This window comes from Sander vitreus, chromosome 4 (genome assembly GCF_031162955.1).
Source record: "Sander vitreus isolate 19-12246 chromosome 4, sanVit1, whole genome shotgun sequence".
Classification (NCBI taxonomy): domain Eukaryota; kingdom Metazoa; phylum Chordata; class Actinopteri; order Perciformes; family Percidae; genus Sander; species Sander vitreus.
The window spans coordinates 11,757,075-11,763,558 of record NC_135858.1 but is presented as its reverse complement, the minus strand read 5'-3'; positions in this window follow the sequence as shown (position 1 = coordinate 11,763,558).

The window sequence follows — 6,484 nt, the reverse complement described above, 5'->3', positions numbered from 1 at the left end:
TACATTATGAATCATTTAAAGAGGTTGTCTTTGTGGAGCAGCTTCAGAAATTGGTAAAAGAGACAAAACTATGTTATAGATTATGTTACGAGTAAGTTTTGTGGGTTTTTAAAGGTTTTTAAAGGTTTTTTGTTTTAAATAGCATCTTTGTGAAATGTCCAGGTTAGTGGATTGAGATGACAGGAGACATAAGCATTTACAATATTTTAAAGCAATTCCAGTCCTAAGGTGAGTTTGGAAATACTTAATTTCACAAATACATTTACTTACGGTTGAGATTTGATCCACAAAAAATGTTTGCAAGGGGGCATGATCAGAAGTATTTTGCAGTTAACAAAAATAACTAAATCCATGCTAATGTGAGGAGGGTTCACCATTAGAAATACTCTTAGTATACATCCAAAATCTAGTTTACAGATGTTTAGAGATGTGCTCTAGAGATGTAAAGTGTTGAGGAGATCCAAAACTAAACCTATACCCTCTATTCATGTATAACACCCCAGTGTGACATTCTCGAGTATCTACGAAACCTTTCACAGTTACTTTGATCTTTTTTATTTGTAGTCTTGTAAAACTCAAAAAGGGAGAGAAGAGGTTATACTATTTTAACCCTTTCTATTTTAACTTTTAAATAAGATAAATAAAGCCAGTATAGCAATTTCTGCCATTCTGCAAAGGTAGATAAGACATGTTTAGGATTCACTTCCACACTAAGTCTAAAACTAAGAACTGTAATGTAGATCTCTGAAGTCATTCAGCAGCACCGTCTGGGAGAGGAGGAGGAGCAGGATCTTGCAGGATCACAAGAACCCGACACATTTTCTTTCTTCTACGTGACAAAAGGAAAATACACTTTAACGCCTTCAACTTTTGCATTAAATGTTTAAAACTGAGACGTAAATGCACTGTTTCATAACTTGAAGAGGCCTGGGACTGAGCATGTAATAACAAACGGAGAGCAAAATCCTGAAATAAAACACACAAGGGTGACAGTAATGCTCAGATGTTCACCCTGCTGTGAATTATTGAGCTGAAAAAAAGCACAAAACAGCATTAAAGTATTATGACTAGAAGTTTACACACTTATACTTCCAGCAGTGATAGCATCCATGTTAAAAAAAAAGAATACACTTAATTTAGAAAGAGCAGTAGCTTACGCATGTAGAGCCAGTTCATTCACTTTACGTCTTTTTTCAGAAAAGATAAAAATGCTAAATCCTTTAACTGCATTGATTGTACTGTCGCCTACTCAGAAATAATAGCTTTTATAAATCACAACCAACCACATAACACGTGCAAATCAGAGAATGTAACTCAACCACTGACTTAAGTTTAGAGAACATAATTGATTGGGTTTTGAAATGCCCCCATCCACCTCAACTGTATCGTCATTATCATAAAATATTGTTAGTGCTTGAACACAGAGTAGATTAGTAACGCTTGAAGTCTGTCTTTGTCTCCTGGATGTCAAAGCAAAGATATCCTTTTGTTGTAAACGAAAGCACTATGCTGTTGGATAAAGGAAGAGCCTTCTGACATTATATATAAATGATATATGTATATATTAAAAAAAGGGGTACAAAAACCTTTTTTGGGGCACTCTACCTTACCAACAATAAATTTTGCACTATGGGACGTTCATGGCGTGAGGAGGTAAAGTGTTGTTTGTGTTTTACCATGCACAAGAGAGCTTGTACAGTATAGGATTAAAAAAAAAAAACTATTCAAGCTTCTGGTGATAAACCATGAAATAGAGAGGTTTTCACTTCTTTTTGATACCATCACGCTTTCCTGACTTTTGTCTGAAGCGGGGGCCTGTCCATACACTCACACACTTTTATCCAATCTGGAACCTGGACGTACTGTACCAGCGGCCTGAAAGGCCTCCTTGCTCACTTTGGGTGATAAGTCATGTGTATAATAAGTGTCTGGATCATTGAAATAGAATGCTTTAACTGGAAATGGCCCGCCCACCAACTTTAATCTGTTACCATGTTAGAGAGACTACGTCCTTTTGACTTTAACAATGTGTCAACTGTCTTGCATAGACATGTTTTTGCCTTTGTGTGTATTTTAAGTGAAAGCACCCATGTAAGAATGGGAGGAGTATCCAGGGATTGTTAGCCAAAGTAGAGGATGACATGTTGTGTGCTGTAACTTTTGTGATCGCAGGAATATGCTAGAACATTACAAAGGGAGGAAAAAGCTGGTTTAGGGGCAGTGGTTGGAAATAATTCAACTGGTCAATTGTCTATTTATTAATATTAATTACAATGCATTTCTAAGTCTGTCTACCTCACTTTAGCCTCCTAAAACCTTGTTTTTTTTTTTTATTTGTCATTGATTAATATTTGCAAACATTTAACCTATAAGAAGCCCCACCCCCCAAAAAATGTAGATGAAAACCACAGGGTCTCCTTGCTCTCAGGTTCAGATTGAATTATTGACAGAGTGACTGATGGTAGCGGCTCTGGTAATGTGTGGTCAAAAGATATAATTAGCTGTGCCCACATCTATGGCTTGTTGAGAAGTTGCATTTTGAATTTAAGTGTTTGTATACTGGTATGTGTGAGAGTGTTTTCATATAAATATATGAGAGTAAGAAATCTCTATGTAAATACCTACCCAAATGTTGACATTTATGATGTTTTGGACAGGTTCACCGCTTCTAATGTTTTTCTCACTTTCCCCCTTCATTCCTCCATTCTTTGTGTAGTTTTTAAAAAGAATCAACTTTGTAGTTTAATGCTTGTGCATATAAATAACTGTTCAATTGTTATTTTTGCCTTTTGTTGTTTATTTACTGTCATTTTTCTTTTGTACAATAAATCATTTATTTAGCTTATGGGATTTGTTGTTTATTTCTAAAAGCTCTGATCTGGTCACTACCTGCTCAGCACCAAACAGCAGACAAAGTTAGGAGTTGGTAACGACCAAAACCAGAGTTGGAAGAGAGTGAATATTGGGGGGAAAAACTCCAAAATGATGCTAGTGTTTCTCCGTGTCTGCTGCATGTGTAAACAGGCTACTGTTTGCTAACAGGTACACAATATAAAAAAGGTGAAGATGTCAGTGTTGTGTTCACAGCTTGTTTTGCTATCACTTTGACGCTTTAAGAAATGTCTTTTAGTTGGTAAAGACTTGAGTAATGTGTACATCGGTTGCAAGGACACATCTGTAGTTCTCTCTAGTCAGAAGCAATCAACCATGAAAGCAGTGGGGGGGGTGGGGAAGGGGGACCATACAGCCCATTAAACTTTGGGGACAATCTTTTGTAACTGTAGATGACTTATTGTGCATAAATATGTGTTGACTGAGTAAATATTTTACATTATTAAATTAAATCATACAAACTTTGTAATTTTATTGTAGTTATCTGCTCCCACTAACTGTCAGGTGTACGTGCCACATAGCTAATTACTAAACCAACTAACAAACTGACGCTAGCTAGCTAATGTGTGACCTGTTTAGACTGAAGAAAGAAAAAAACTATGGTCATCACATCTGATCCATGCTGTTGTGCTGATGTAAACTGGGATTTAAATTACATTTCACAAAGTCTTTACTCTCTGAGACATTCCTTAAAGCTTTAGTGTGTAACTTATATATATATATATATACATATATATATATATATATATATATATATATATATATATATATATATATATATATATATGTATATATGAACGTCCGTTACATTCAAGCCATTGCCAAATGAGTTGATACAAAGCTAATTAAGACTATCAGCTCCACACAACTATCTTTTCTCAGTATGGCTATGTTCAGCAACTGGTGTCGTCCGGCGACTTCAGAAAATCGAGTGAAGACAATCACCTCTTCTGAAGAGTCCATCATGTTTTTTTAATCCTGTCCTCCTTGGTTACAAGCAACTGCGTGGAGGAGGGGTGGGGGCTGTGCGCAATCACAGAAGGCTTGTATCATGAATTCCTCATGGGGGAGACAGAAACTATGCACTATAGCTTTAAGTTTTAATGGTTCAACCTGATTAAACAATTCACTAGTTTGAAACTAGCAAGTAGTTACTAATATTTTATGCATACGAGTGAAACCCAGTCGAGTTACACCTGGCAGTTACTGGGTGGAAATGTTTTGTTAACAACTTTTTCTTTAAGAAATAGTTTGAGTTGTACGATACATGTTAATTTTAGTGATGCATACAGCTTCACTTATTAAACACTTAGGTTTGAACTAGGCTAAGTTTGAACTCACGAACAGCTGGTGCAACCAGCTCTGCGGTCGCAGCCAGGATTTAAGAAATACTCACGAGTGCATCCAACACACCTCCCACCACTCAAATATTTTGACCAGAAACCATAGGATTTTCCAATGTTTTGTCAATTTAATCTGTGATGTCAATCTGTGAACAATATTCTATCAACATGAAGTGTCTTAAAACAGAGAAAATGCAGAGACCTTTTTTTTTTTTTTTATTTTGTTTTGTTGTCCTTAAAGTAGTCAAATTTAAACAGATTGAGTCACTGGAATCAGTTTATCAAATACGCACCAAGTTTTTAAATGGAAAATGTAAACTCCCTCCAGGTTGCTTTCACACCTCGACAAGCACACGCACACACACACACACACACAAAGAAACACACATACACACACTTGGTTAAGCCAACGGTGGCATCCTGATTCTTGGAAAACAGTAACAGGCAGCAGAGGTGGCAGGAAGCAGATTCACCACGAGGCTAATTGGTGAAAGAGAGCGTTCAGAGGACAAAGGTTTAGTCTTGGGGTTCGGGTTGCCATTATTTGGATGTCATATAAGATCCAGCCTGACCCAATTAATATGCCACCTGATAGGAGGGCCTCTCATCAACCTAATTTAGAGAATCAATAGGGGACAAATGAGAGTGAGAACGAAGCTCTTTACGGATGCAAACAGACAAAGACCACCCAGTACAAGCTCGAGGAGACTGATGCCAGCAATGACATAAACCTTTTGACAAATCCTCACTTGACATAAACAAACATTCACACAGTCCCCTGCCCCTCAAGTGCATCAATGTGCCGTACACATCATCATTCATACCCGCCCTACATAGACAAGGGAGGACATTGATGGATGTTTTATTGTTTTGGCACATAAGGAGTAGTTGTACAAGTTGGACATGAAGTGGTTTAGGCTGCATGCTGCACCCAAAGCTTTAACACTACTAACATGATGAACTCTGACCCAGCTCCATTAAATGAAGACTAAACAATACCATGGAGGCACTTGTGGAAGAAAAGTACAGCACAATGGGAATATTGAACATGTTACAAGCTGTCAAGAAAGGCAGATGGGGGCTGGGAGGATTTGGGAGGCGCTTTATGGCAATTATAGCCATAAAGTTAAGAAAGAAGGTGAATTGGGGGCAGCTCTGAATAGCTTAAATTGCTGGACACAGTCATGAGTAACACCTTTTTGTCTGGCTCACTGACTGGCCGTTGTTTAGTGAGGGAAACTGTTCAGGGACGATCACACACACTCTTATGGGATGAAAGAATCTCGCATGACAATAAAATAAACAATGCAGACACCAGATTTGAGTCTCGATGAGTCAAAATCATCAGCAAGGAATAATAGTGAACTGAGGTGTGTTATTATTGTTCATTGACTACGTGTACAACTCTGTTGTACTTCAGATAATATGTTCATTTCACCTTCTCAAGGTGGTTATAAAATCATATTTGGGGGGTAATAAGTACAGTATAAACAATACATTTTGAAATTCTGACTCACCTATTTAAACATGAATCACTGAATCATGAAACATTTTGAATAATTTGTTTTGTTGGTGTTTTGCTTTTTTATGTCTTGTGTCACAGAAAGCATTGACAGAAAATATCCTTGTTATAGCACTGCATCTTTAGCACCAGAATATAGGCTTTTGTTAATTGTAGTAGCACTAAATGCTAGTTGTATTGTAATAAATGCTATTACTATTGGTATTAACGTAGCACGTCAGCAGCATAGTGTATAGAAATAAATTTGCCACGTCTCTTCCTCTAAAATTGATATAACATTTTACTGAGAACTCTAAAAAAAATTGAAGAAATCTCATTCATGTTGATACATTTTCATTTAGTTCCACCTCAAAAAGGAAGCAGCAAAGGTTGTAATTATCCTCACATCTGTACATCCTTTGGTGTTTCACAATTTCTTTGGCGTGGGGCCTTTTCATTCTGATGAATGCAACAATATTAAAAATTCAACAGTATTTGAACCAGTGTGTTATCATCATGATAGATGGACAATAGTGCTGACACTAATGGTGAGACACATTTATTCAAGGATTGACTGAAATTGAATCTGAAAATAAAAATAAAAAGTAAGTGGATATTTCCACATGGCAAAAGAATTGTTATGTTTTAATATGAGAATACATTTTATTAAAGTATAGAAAAAAGAATAGCTCTTGATATTGACTCTATCAACATCTGTGACAAAAATAATTGTATAATTCAAACATGC